This window comes from Saimiri boliviensis, chromosome 3, assembly GCF_048565385.1.
Source record: "Saimiri boliviensis isolate mSaiBol1 chromosome 3, mSaiBol1.pri, whole genome shotgun sequence".
Taxonomy (NCBI): Eukaryota; Metazoa; Chordata; class Mammalia; order Primates; family Cebidae; genus Saimiri; species Saimiri boliviensis.
Window position 1 is genome coordinate 95,112,197 of NC_133451.1, and position 14,658 is coordinate 95,126,854.

Genomic DNA, 14,658 nt, shown 5'->3' on the forward strand with positions numbered 1-14,658 from the left:
TATCAGGATTTGGGGTTCTGAAGGGAAATAGAGTTTGTAGCTTGCTTAAAACTTACTGTAGACCCAAAAATATTAAGATTTTAACATTTTTATTATTAACAATAATATTATTCTTTTTAAATCTGCATTCTGTTTTTCTAAATGTTGGGTTCTAGAGAAATATATTTGAATAGCACTTGCAACTTGCATGAATTTCTCACCAATAGTAAAGTTATATGGTAAGAATCCCAGATAATGGTTTCACAGCTCAATTTGGAAGATTATATATAGCTTAAAGATAATACAGTAAGTTTGCTTTAAGTGCTCATTCAGCAAGCTATGTGCAAAAAATGCAGATCGAATGATGGATAGTTACATTATTGACTTCCTGAGCTTTCCATTTTAAACATTCTCATTCTGAAAGGATTTCAATTAATAGGAAGAAGTAGTGTAGGCTTAACGTAAAAGTATGAAGTAGGTTATGACTAAGCTTTCATTTTATGAGTTTCCAATCAATAAGCTCTTAATTGTTCAAGGTAACTCTTTTAGGCTGAACAAGATTATCAACATCATGGCATTTTCTCTTTGCTAGGTCTTCATTTTATAGAAATTCTTCCCTTAGGAATAAAATATCAGAAAAAATGTCATTACATTAGGTACAGTTTAAATGAGTAAATTATAATTATCCTTTATTAACATTTTAGTTGTATTTAAAATGATCTAAAGAGACTTGCTATGTTTACAATGTTAATTCTTTCATATAAGCAGCCTCTTTTATTCCCCGCATATATGTATTTTATCACATTTTCTTGCAAATTTGTATCTTCTTTTCTTGCATCCACAAAAAAGTTTAACCCACTTAGCTTTTTAAGAAAACATTTATGAGACTAGAAATGATCAGTATGACAGGTGTCAAATTAATGTAACATATTCCTTCAATCCTACATGCATTGAGCTTCTACTACAGGCCAGGTGCTCTGTTAGATGGTGCGGATAAAAGCTGAATAAGATGCATAGGCCCTTAACTCAAGGAGGTGGCAATCTATTGGAGAAGACACTAACAGCCAGAATACAATGTGAGCTTTTTATTGTGGTGGCATAGCAGTTGGAACTTTCTGTTTGCAAGTGACAAAAAACATGATTCAAACTGGCTTAAACAACAAAGAAATGGACTGGTTCACATGACAAAATTGGAGAAGGGGGAATGGTACATAGAGCATATCTCAATCCAGAGATTCAAGTGATGTCACCGGGATTGGTTTGTGCACCTCTCTTAGCTCTACCTTTATCTGCACTGGATTTGTTCTCCAGCTCCAGTGAAGACTCCTGGCAACTCCCAGCTCACTTCTTAATAGACAATATTTGAGGAGATTACTCTTTTAGTAACTCATATTGACAGAGGTACAAGATTTGTAGAACTTAATAATGCATCTTTATTTTGTCTCTCCTTTCCTCTTGGTTCGGCACTTCTGCTTTCCAGAAACATGTTTCTAAGCAAACTTCCTGTACATAATAAGTCTTTGGCTCAGGCTCTGCTTTGGAGAGACTCGACCTAAGCCTAGGATGTTATTTCAGCACATATCAACCCCTAAATTTGCCTCTGATCTGTAACCACAGACTCCCAACAACCATGCTTCTACTATGGAGTCATGGTTCCCTGGTCATACCTGATAAAACTAGGGAAAGAAGCCTAACAGATAAGGTGGGCCATTCAGAACTTTCCCCAGGGGTTGGGAAATGGATCGAGGGAAAGTTGACCTCAATGTCAACTGGACGTGGATGAAGCTTAATGACTTGCTTTGCAACTTTTCCAGAGCACAGAGAGCTGACGGTCAGACACTGAGGAACTTCATCCAAGAGCAGTTGTCAAACCATTGGGAGTTGGAAATAGACCATGGTGAGAGTGTCTAAGTTAGAAAAACCAGCAATTGTTACAAATCCAGTCTTTTTTCCTTGAGACAGCCAATCTGCTAGCACACCACTGCCTCCTTCCCTTTGCAGTATCCTAACACCTGAGAAAGGATGAGTGCCTTTGTTCTGTTTACAGAGCAAAGTACAAACCAAGCAATACAGGCCAGGCAAAATCAAATAATCCCCAAACTAAGAGCTTCGTTAACTCATGTTAGGGCACACAACTTTGGGCTGAGGTCTCTCCTGAAATGAAGACCTTGCCTGAAATTAATTCTTCTCAAAAAATAATTTATCTGGGCCCACAAGGCAGGTTTTATTGATCTACTAATCTATTATCGGGCTTAGAAACTAAACTGAGCTTACCAGAGACCATCTTTGATCTAGTCTAGTTGCCACCAGGAGGCGAAGGACAAGTGGCCATACAGGTCCACGAATTAACAAAAGACAAGAGAGACATGGGACTGAGCCACCCACGTTCTGAAGCCATGACCTCACCGCTGCTTAGCAAATCACAGTGTATTGCTTGATATAACCAGTAAGATAAACCAGTCCTCCTTCTATGAGGAGGAACATGCCACAGGAATAGGAAGAAGGATGGAATTGTTTCCTCTGTTGGGGTTCAGAAACCGAAACATGGCACTTTGACATGCTGAACCGAAGAAACAGCCTTAAGGTTTCTTTGACCTTTCCCCTACCTTCTTTCACTCGATCCTCCAACTCTCTCAAAGCACAAGGTGAAGTTGTTCTCTGAAGATCCCTATCTGCCTGAAGTCTAGACCGGACAATAAAGGAAACAATTACCTCTGTTTTCTTCCTTGAGTTTTTATGAACCCAATTCATATCACAAGAAGAAAAGCTGAAGTCTGTCAACAAACCTGGACAGACTTGTCACAAACCATTGCATGCTCTTCAGAACAAACTGACTTTGTTCCAGGCCATTATATGTTCTCTAAGCCCCTTGAATTCCCCTAAAAATCAGTTACTATCCTCCTAAAATCATCCACACTTTTCCATTTCCCTCCCCAGTTACCCATTGGGTTTTTCTCCTGCGTACACTCATACACTTGGATGTCATTTCTCCTATTAATCTGCCTTTCATCAGTTGATTGTTCAGCAAACCTTCAGAGGGCAAAGGAAGAGTCTCACCTTGGCCTCTACACCTTCAATACTGCTCCTTTCTGGAGACAAAAGGAGAAAGGTCTACTCCTCAATTATAACATGTAGCAGCCATGTTATCTGCCATGAGATCTGAGGAGCAGAGGAAGCCACTGCTGAAGAGAAAAATGAAGCAAATGACTTAAGATGGAGAGTACTGCTGCTTTAGGGCCCTGGTAGCTTTCAGCTCCTTCTGAGGCCCAGCACGTAAAGCACTTAGTACAGTATAGAGAATGGCATTCTATGAATGTTGATCACAGCATACTATTGTTGATGACTATTAATGACAGCATACTCTTTCAAAGATTATAATTTTTAATTCATTTAGTCAATCTCCTCCTACTAAATATTGAGCCTGCACTTTTAGTTCTCTAATATATGCATATATGTATTACAAACACACACACACACACGCACACACATACACACATATGTAATTTTTCTGGTACTTGTTAAGACAGTAAGGAAGCCTTTATTCAAGACTATTTATAACCAAGGAACAGAGTGAGGGGATCAGTGAATGGAAAATTACTAAGAGGAGACATCAGGGCAGGAGGATTCTTGCTAAACTGACCTAACAGGATTCTTGATAAAGGTGGCCAAGGACTTGTAAATCGAAGGTAGGGGATGAACTTCGTCAAATATCAAGGGTGATCCAATGTCAGCGGAACAGGGGGAGAGCACAAATTTTTACTGAACTGGGCTACGAAAAGACAGGACAGGCACACAGAAAGCCAAGGCGAGAGCTAGTTGAGAAGTGGACTCAAAAGCATACCTAAAGTTTGGTCAAGGAGGGAGTCTTTGTTGAGAGAGAGAAAAATTGTTTGATTAAAACTCTAGCAATACAATTCAGTGTACGTGTATGGAGTATTTTTATAGTTTTTGTTACACAGTATCAATGGCTCTTTGAAAGAATTGAGCCTTCTTACAACCCTGATACACGAAAGTATGAGTTTCTCCAACTTTTCAAAGCTTCTTTTCACCAATTCTTAATATGTGTAAGTATACAGAATTCTTCAATCATTCAGAAAAGAAAAGGTCTAAGCACAATCATCCAGTTCTTTTGTTTTATCAAGAAAATTGGATGTTTTCCTCATTAAACTCACAGTGCTTTTGAGGTTTTTTTGGCGAAGCGGCCTCTCTAACAGAGGTCAGGCATTCTTGTTCTCTTTGTTGTCTGAAGTAGACACTGGAATTTATTTTACATAAAACGGTTTCTACTTTCTAACCAATTATTCCAGTAAAATCTAGACGACTGCTACATGCAAAAGAATTAGTTTCCTGGTATTAGTAGTCTACATGTTTGTTTGTTTGTTTCTAACTGACTGAATTAGGAGCAAGGTAACTCCTCAGTTATGGTTTATTTTTCTGCCCAGTCTTTGAAGCATTCACTAGGTATTTACCTAGTCATTTTCTTCATTCAGCTTCCTTCCCAAGTGGCTTCTACATAATCAAATTGAAGCAGCATAGAAGATGAAGGTTTAATAAGAGAGTTCTCACTATCTTTGCCAGGTACAACATTTTCCAGTTTTCTTTTAGAAAAGGCAAACAATTGGAAACAGTTGTAACAATGCCGTTTATCCACACAGATAATTTGAACATATCACTAGAGGATTCCACAATGAAGTGCCCATGGTATGGAGAACAATATTTCCCTGTTCTTTTACTGAAATACCTCTGCATTATTTTCCTATAACAAAGAACTACTAACTTGGACAAAGGGCAGGCAGTTCATGCCATCCTATGCATTCACAATACCTAATGATAACAGCCAACCTTTATTTATTTTTTTTTTAATTTATAAAAGATGGGGTTTCACCATGATGGCCAGGCTGGTCTTGAACTCCTGACCTCAGGTGATCCACCCACCTTGGCCTCCCAAAGTGCTAGGATTACAGGCATGAGCCACCGTGCCCAGCCGACAGCCAACCTTCATTGAGCCCTAGCAATACGCTGGTCTCTTTTTTAAGGATTATCATGTGTTTAAAAAGTAATAAATTTCACTTAAAATTAATGCAATTAATTCTCTCTAAACCTATGAAGTGAAGATCCATATCCCATTGCATAGATGAAGAAACTGAGGAGTTAAGAACTTTGCCCGAGGCCACATAACAAGTAAGGGGCAGAGCTAAGATTTAAACTGAAACCCTTTGATTCCAGACATCAAGCTCTTAGATGTCTATCTCGAGGACAAAAAACAAACAATAGGCTGGGCATGATGGCTCAGGCTTGTGATCCCAGCTCTTTGGGAGGCCAAGGTAGGAGGATCCCTTGAGCTCAGAAGTTCAAGACCAGAGTAGACAATACAGTGAGACCCCTATCTCTATAAAAAATATAATTCTTTAAAAAAGGAAACAAACAATAAAGCCAAAATTTCCACAATGACACATTAGTGATATGTTTCCATTTACTTATCTAAAACCTTACAAACACATTCATAAATTCATTCCAACTGCTCTAGGAACTTCCATTAGTTTACAATCCAACCTCTAAAACTTTGTATTTACCCTAAACTATAAAAACTTAAATACTTTAAGCTTCATTGGTACTTAGGGATTATTTTGAAAGCCAGTTACATATTTTGTCACTTTTAGATGTCAGGCAAGTTCAAATTTATTATCAGTCCTTGTCTTCCTAAGTGGAAGCACACTTATTTGCTAATATGCCCTTACACAGCAACTCTGCCATCCCTTTTCCATGTAATTGTTGGACTTTTGTTAACATCTTTACACATTTTTCTTAAGATGTGTTGACTGGAACCACAAAGAATATTAGAGGCTTATATGTAAAAAATCCTTGTGGAAGTTCAGGGACGTTTTGTTTTTACTATACCTCTCATGTTGAATCTTCTTGACCTTTTTGGCAATGGAGACACACATTGGCTCTTCTTGGAAATCTATGTTTCTGATATCATAACGAAATATCTAGAACTGTGATATCATAGAAAGAATTCTAGCCTGTACATGGGTATCCCAGGCCCAATTACCTGCTTTGCCAACTTACAAAAGTATGATTATGGAGAATCTATTTAAATCTTGACTTTCTTATCCACAAAATGGAAAACTGATGAACCACTCTATATGGGTAGTTAAGAACATCGATTTTGAAGCCAAATCAACTGGTTCAAAATCTAGCTTAACTTGAACAACTTATTTCACCTTTTTTGTTCCTCAGTTGCCTCATCTGCAAATGAAAATTATAATAGTAATGCCTACTTTCAAGCATCAGATGAATTAATAAATGTAAAGCACTGAAAATCTAGAACATTGTCTAGAACAGTAAGTGTTAATTATTGTTACATTACAAGGATACCATGGGAAAGAATTAACATGTAGTGCCTGAACTATTAGTACACACCTAAACACTGTTTCATTTATATACTCATCTACACTGAGTACTTATTACATGCAAGGCAGTATGCAAGACACAGGCATATAGACCAACAAAACTATCAACAAGTCACTTGTCCTCACTAGTTATAGTTTTATAAGGAAAGAAAATAATAAGCCAGTAAATAAATATACCACAAATAATAACCACAAGATAATAAAAATGCCAAAGTTCAAAACTATCACTATTAAAAGAAAAAAAATATTGGAGTTCTGAGGGTACCCGTGATGTCACAGAATCTGAGTCTGTCTGAGTCAAACGTCCCAGGCTTTTCCACGACCCTTTACAACCTTCTAGTAAACGATTTCTACAAAGAGTGAAAAGTACCAATATGGAAGCTGCACATGTGTTGGCAGTTTAACTTTTCCAAATGCACTTTCTTTCTCTTGCCAGTAGCCTCAAGGCCTATCTATGGGGCTCTCCTCACACAAAGAAAGGCCTGGCCCCAGGCATATCTGCAGCTCCCCAACAGCTGGTACACACACCATACAAGCCCAGTGCTTTGGATGCCGGAGCTGACTTTGAAAATACCTACTTTAGATAAGCATCTCGTTATGATGAGTAGAATAATTAACAACCACTTTAAGTGCTTTTCTGTACTAAAAAATCTTAATAACTTTATGCAAGTTAAAAACAGCCAAAATGTTCTAATAAAAAAAATGCTGTTGAGTTAATAACAATTAAGGGAAAAGCAAGTGATTCAACCCCTTTCATAAATTTACACACGGGTGATCTCAGTAAAACGCTTTTTGGTTTTGCTTTAAGACCTAATTGACTTGTCATAATTGCTTTCTCTTTCAGGAGCAGTTACAAATATTTTGTGGCAGGAAGTCTTCCCTTAAGTGCTGAATCTGCACCCTGACAAGCATAGTTTTAAAGAAGAAAACTGTATAAAGCAGTAATGCATAGCCGACCACTGTTTCAATCATTTACAAAGTTTTTAATCAAGAAGCCCTAGAAAGGAGTATTATTTATAAAAAGCCACCATGCCCTTTGGGAGGCTGAGATGGATGGATCACCTGAGGTCAGGAGTTCGAGACCAGCCTGGCCAACATGATGAAACCCCATATGGCCAACGTGATGAAACCCTGTTTCTATTAAAAATGCAAAATAAGCTGGGTATAGTGGTGGGCACTTGTAATCCCAGCTACATAGAAGGCTGAGGCAGAAGGCTTGCTTGAACCCAGGAGGCTGATTGTACCACTGCACTCCAGCCTGGGCAATAAGAGTGAAACTTCAACTAAAAAAAAAAAAGACCCCTGCTTCACAGCTTAGGAGTAGGAATTCAAAGTTTCTTTCTTTTTTTCTTTTTTTCTTTTTTTTTTCCCAGAGGTGGAGTCTTGCTCTGGTCCCCAGGCTGGAGTGCAGTGGTCCAATCTTGGCTCAGTGCAACCTCTGTCACCCAGGTTCAAGCGATTATCCTCCCTCAGCCTCCCAAGTAGCTGGGATCACAGATGTGAGCTGCCATGCTCAGTACATTTTTGTATTTTTGGTAGAGTTGGGATTTCATCATGTTGGCCAGGCTCATCTTGAACTCCTGACCTCGCGATCCACCCATCTCAGCCTCCCAAAGTGTTGGGATTACAGGTGTGAGCCACCACGCCTGGCCAGAATTCACAGTTTCTAAGCCTGAGCAATCTTAGAAGAGAAAGAAGGAAACAAAGATGTGAAAAATTTATTTTACATAGACTCAGTCAGAAAGTAGTGGGAAGTCTGGTCACAGAATAATTTTATTTAGGAAAATAAATCTATGGGACAATAAATTCTATAACTACATGGAAAATGGAAATAATAATGGCAGCTTAAGTGTTTTAAAGCCATACTTCCGAGACTTAATGTGCATATCAATCACCTGGGAATCTTATTAAAAGGCAGATTCTGATTCAGTAGGTCTGGGGTAGAGCCTGAGATTCAGTATATCTCACAAGGTTCTTGGTGATGCCAGTGCTGCTGACCCACGAATCACACTGTGACCAGCAACATACAAAGAGTACACATTTGCTTATCATAAAGGTTATATCCACTGTTAAGTTTAAACACCATATCCTAAATTAATCTGAACAATCAGGCATCTTTCCCAATAAAAGAACTAGGAATTAATTGTTCATTCAATGTTCTAGGACTTATGGTGGGTACTAGACATTCAACAAAAGCTAAAGCAAAAAGTACCCTTGGGAGGTTGAGGTGAGCAGATCACTTGAGCTGAGGAGTTCGAGTTTAGCCTGGGCAACATGGCAAAGCTGCATGTCTACAAAAAAATACAAAAATCAGCCAACATGGTGCCATGCGCCTGTGGTCCCTGCTACTCAAGAGGCTGAGGTGGGAGGATCACCAAAGACCAGAATGTAGAGGCTACAGTGAGCCAAGATGACACCACTGCACTCCAGCCTGGTTGATAGAGTGAGACCCAGTCTCAAAAACAAAAATAAAACTACCAGTGATCAATCTACTTTTGACTGTTCTTTCAAGAGCACAATAAGCACATGGATTACAAGAATTTTTGTCATTCACAATTCAAAATGTATCAATCATGCTTCTTGTGTTAAGTTTTTCTTGATGTAACATGTTCAAGAATGCCTCAATTCAGATTGTTTACACTTTAAAAATAATTGACAATTAATCCAATGAATCAGCATTGCTCTATTTTATATAAAGTAGTAATAGAATTTTAAAGGTTTTCATATGCATGGCACAGTTTACTAGCAGCTAGCTGCCTTACCGCAAATGTTAGTGGGTCATTTCAATTAAAATTAAAGCAAATATGTAGTAATGTGGCAAGAAATGTTTCACCTAATTTTGACTTCGTATGGCCAAGTGCTCCAGGTGAATGTCATGGCTTCTGTCTCAAATTTGTATGTGTAGTAAAAATAGTAGGAAAAAGTACATTAATGAAAGAGGTCATCCTTTTTTTTCCTCATGAGCATCAACTACTGCCCTGCAACATATTAAATGTCCAAACAGAATCACCAGAAACTTTCAAAATTCTATCAGGTTAGACCTACTAAGAGAACAGACAACCTACTCAAGATAATTTTGCTCCCCCGAAACTGGCTAAGTCTAAGTGAGAAGAAGGAACAAGTACATGAAGGGCCATGCTCAAGTAGTATATTCGCGAAGAGTATCTGAACCAACTCTTTACTTACTAGATTTTACCTTTTCAAAAGATGCCAGGAGGTGGCAGCATTCATTGCAGCTTGCGTGAGTTTTGTCATTAAAGCACAGGTTCTCAGGAGTCTGGTCTATCAGATTTGGAGGAGAAGGGTTGGTGACAAGCATAAGGTGGCAGGAGTCTGTTTAGATTAAAAAGACATTGGGACAATATTATACCACAATTTTATACTTGAAAGCAAAATAAATCTGGTGTCAGTGGTGTTCTATTAAATCTTAAAACTTGGATAGCCATATACAAAAATTAACTCAAGATGGATTATAGACTTATATATAACACCTAAAACTATAAACACCCTGGAAAATAAACTATAAAACACTATTCTGGATATAGGATCTGGCAAAGGTTTCGTGATGAAGACGCCAAAGCAATTGCAACAAAAACAAAAATTGATAAATGGGATCTAATTAAAATAAAGTGCTTCTGAACAGCAAAAGAAATTATCAACAGAATAAACAGACAAACTACAGAATCAGAATGGGAGAAAATATTTGCAAAGTATGCATCTGACAAAGATCTAATATCCAGAATCTATAAAGAACTTAAGCAAAAACAACAACAAAAAAAAACCCGTTTTTAAAAGTGAGCAAAGGACATGAACAGACATTTTCAAAAGATATATGTGTGATCAACAAGCATAGGAAAAAATGCTCAACATCACTAATCATTACAGACATGCAAATCAAAACCACAATGAGATATTATCACACACTAGTCAAAATGGCTATTGATAAAAAGTCAAAAAATAACAGATGCTAGTGAGGATGCATTAAAAAGGGAATGCTTATACACTCTTGGTGGGAATGTAAATTGGTTTGGACATTGTGGAAAGCAGTTTGACAATTTCTCAAATAACTTAAAACAGAATTGTCATTTGACCCAGCAATCGCAGTATTGAGTATATAACCAAAGGAATGTATTAAATAAATTGTTCTACCATAAAGACAGATGCACACATATGTTAATCATTGCACTATTCACAAGGGCAAAGACAAGAAATCAACCTACGTGCCCATCAGTAGTGGATTGGTTAAACAAAATGTGGTACATATACATCATGGACTACTCCAGAGCCGTAAAAAATAGACACAAAGAAAGAAACAATAGACACTGGGGCCTACTTGAGGGTGGAGAGTGAGAGGAGGGTAAGGATCAAGTACTATGTTTATTACCTGGGTGATGAAATAATCTGTACATCAAACTCCTGTAACCCATAATTTATCTATATAACAAACTTGCACATATACCCCGAGCCTAAAAGTTTTAAAAAAATATTCTATAGTGGGAACATACAGAAGTTATCTGCATCCTCAAAGAACAGAGAGAGAAATACAAAGGACAGCCTAGATTGTAATTGAGATGCATATGACTAAAGTGTAGTTCCAGAACTGTCTCCATAAACAATTTCCTTCACACATTATATTTGCTAAGGGTTTGGTATGGTGCCAACTACAGAGTATGAAAACTCAGTAAATATTTATTTCCTTTTTTTAAACCATTCCCACTACTGAGAAAGATTTGCTCTAAGGCAGCTGTTATTTCACTAACCAACAACAGTGCAATCTCTGCTTCTCATACTTTTGTCATAGGAAAATTACAAATATAACAGCCATAAATGTCTGAGAAATCATAGCAGATGAACCTGGCAGACAAACAATCAGGAATGAAGTAGCCCTTTCTGAGTAACAGTTCAGACTAAGAATAAGAATCACAATGAATGTGATTATTCTAGTTGCCATAGCCCTGCTCAATGTTCAGGTTTTTTTTTTTATTATTATTGTACTTTAGGTTCTGGGGTACATGTGCAGATCATACAGGATTGTTGCATAGGTACACACATGGCAATGTCATTTGCTGCCTCCATTCCCCTGTCACCTACATCTGGCTCAATGTTCAGTTTTAAAGGCTTCCTGCCTTATCATTAATCAGTCTCTTTACCTATGTTTCTACTCAGAAATATATTCACCATATGAATCACTGTTTTTAAATTGTGAATTAGGACATATTAGACAAAAGAAATCCTTTTTTTAGGTTTTTTTTTTAAGTTGATCTGTATTTATCCTGTTGAGATACACTCTTAAGACTTGAGATTATATACATTAAAAGCCCTACTATTCTTATTTTTCTATAAAATTCTACCTCATCATCAGTACACTGTTTTTATTATTAGAACAAATATCAAAACTTCAGAGACCAAAATTTATTCTGGGGTAATGTCTTCATTTTTAAAAATATTGTGAATTATTCATCTAGAGTAAACTAAAAGATGAACAATCACTCACGTGTGGCTTGGTATGACTCAAAATTCTGAAGAATAGACCTGTTAATTGTCACATATTCTTTTCCAGGAAAGAATATGTGTAAGTTTGTGACCCAAACTACTTAAAAAGAAATCCACCAGGGAGCAGCAATCCAGTATGGCTGAATAGGAACAGCTCTGGAGTGCAGTTCCCAGTGAGAATGCAGAGGGTGAGTGATCACCACATTTCCAAACAAATTTTTACTGCCCACAGACCAAAAGATTCCCAGGCAGAAAAGCACCACAAGTCTCCAGCATGGACAGCTGGTGCAGTGGGTCCTCACACAAAAACTCACACAAATCTGGGTGACCATTTCAACTGGCACCTGGAATGCCTGGGAGACAGAGTCACCCATTCAACTGAAAAAAAGAGGGCTAAAAAAAGAGATCTGGCTCTGCAGGACCTGCCCCCACAAAGACCAGCAATCTGAAACACTCTGGATTGTGAGTTTCACAGCAAGCACAACCAGACCCAGAACAATACAGCTCGGTGAGGGGAAGGGTGTCTGCCATTACTGAGGCAGTCCACCACTACCAAGGCAGTCTGCCATTACCAAGGCAGTCCACCATTACTGAGGCAATCTGCCTGCCATTACGAAGGCAGTTCACCATTACAGAGGCAGTTCGCCACTACTGAGGCAGACGCCATTACCGAGGCAGTTCTAACTATACCTCTATAAACAAAACCGCAAGAAAGTTCACATAGCAGCAGGGCAGAGCCCATGGCAGCTCAGCAATGCCTCTGCTGGCAGACCGTGACTAGGCTAACCCCTCGCTGGGCAGGGCATCTCTGAAAAAGGCAGCAGCTAGTCAGGAACTTATAAAGGCCTACCTTCCAAGGACAGAACATCAGGGGAAAAAAAGCAGTTATGAGTTCCACCACAGCAGACTTAAATGTACCTGCCCAGCAGCTCTGAAAGGAGCAACGGAGCTCCCAGCTCAGCACTTGAGCTCCTATAAGGGACAGACTGTCTCCTCAAGCAGCTCCCCAAACTCTGAATATCCAAAGAGACACCTCATAAAGGAGAGCTCAGGCTGACATCTGGCAGGTATCCTTCTCAGACAAAGATAACGCAAGAAGAAACTGGAAGCAATGCTTACTGTTCTGCAGCCACCACAGGTGATCCCGAGGCAAGCAGGGTCTCGAATGGATAACGGCCAAGGGAGCCTGACTGTTAGAAGGAAAACTAAAAAACAGAAAGAAATAACTTCATCATCAACAAAAAGGATGTTCACTCAGAGACCCCATCCGAAACTCATCAACTAAAAAGACCACAGGTAGATGAATCTGCAAAGATGGGAAGAAACCAGTGCAAAAAGGATGAAAACACCCAAAACCAGAAGCCTCTCCTCCCCTAAGGGGTCACAACTCCTTACCAGCAAGGGTAAGGATGGAGAATAAGTCTGATGAATTGACTGAAACAGGATTCAGAAAGTGGATAATGACAAACTTCTCTGAGCTAAAAGAACACATTCTAACCCAATGGAAAGAAACTAATAACCATGAAAAAAGGTTTGATGAAATGCTAACGAGAATAAACAGCTTAGAGAAGAATATAAATGAATTGATGGAGCTGAAAAACACAGCGCAAGAACTTCGCAAAGTATACACAGGTTTCAATAGCCGAATCGACCAAGCAGAAGAAAGGATATCAGAGACTAAAGATAAACTCAATGAAATAAAATGAGAAGGCAAGATTAGAGAAAAAAGGGTAAAAAGAATTGAACAAAGCCTCGAAGAAACATGGGATTATGAGAAATGATCTAATCTACGTTTGATAGGTATACCTGAATGTGACGGAGAGAATGAATCCAAGCTGGAACACACTCTTCAGGATATTACACAGGAGAACTTCCCCAACCCAACAAGTTAGGCCAATATTCAAGTCCAGGAAATACAGAGAACACCACAAAGATATCCCTCAAGAAGAGCAACACCAAGGCACATAATCGTCAGATTCACCAGGGTTGAAATGAAGGAAAAATGCTAAGGGTAGCCAGAAAGAAAGGTTGGATTACCCACAAAGGGAAACCCATCAGACTCACAGTGGATCTCTCCACAGAAACCCTACATGCCAGAAGAGAGTGGGGACCAATATTCAACATCCTTAAAAGAAGAACTTTCAACCTAGAATTTCATATCCAGCCAAACTAAGCTTCATAAGCGAAGGAGAAATAAAATCCTTTATGAACAAGCAATTGCTCAGAGATTTCATCACCACCAGGCCTGCCTTACAAGAGCTTCTGAAAGAAGCACTAAATGTAGAAAGGAACAACCAGTACCAGCCACTCCAAAAATGTAACAAATGGTAAAGAGCATCAACACAATGAAGATACTGCATCCACTAACGGGCAAAACAACCAGCTAGCATCAAAATGGCAGGACCAAATTTACACATAACAATTTTTTTTTTTTTTTTGAGACAGAGTTTTGCTCTTGTTACCCAAGCTGGCGTGCAATGGCGATCTCGGCTCACCGCAACCTCCGCCTCCTGGGTTCAGGCAATTCTCCTGCCTCAGCCTCCTGAGTAGCTGGGACTACAGGCATGTGCCACCATGCCCAGCTAATGTTTTGTATTTTTAGTAGAGACAGGGTTTCACCATGTTGACCAGGATGGTCTCGATCTCTTGACCTCGTGATCCACCTGCCTTGGCCTCCCAAAGTGCTGGGATTACAGGCTTGAGCCACCGCGCCCGGCTCACACATAACAATATTAACTGTAAATGTAAATGGCCTAAATGCTGAAAACAAAAG

The 14,658-nt window shown here is 38.8% G+C and overlaps 1 long non-coding RNA gene across 1 annotated transcript in view; it reads right to left on the reverse strand.

Annotated features, from left to right (window-relative positions):
- LOC141584028 (uncharacterized) overlaps positions 1 to 14,658 on the reverse strand; it is a 111,708-nt gene that overhangs the window by 56,165 nt on the left and 40,885 nt on the right. Inside the window, exon 2 of the long non-coding RNA XR_012516902.1 lies at positions 9,589 to 9,725. This is a non-coding gene — a long non-coding RNA (uncharacterized LOC141584028). The remainder of the gene's footprint in view (positions 1 to 9,588; positions 9,726 to 14,658) is intronic.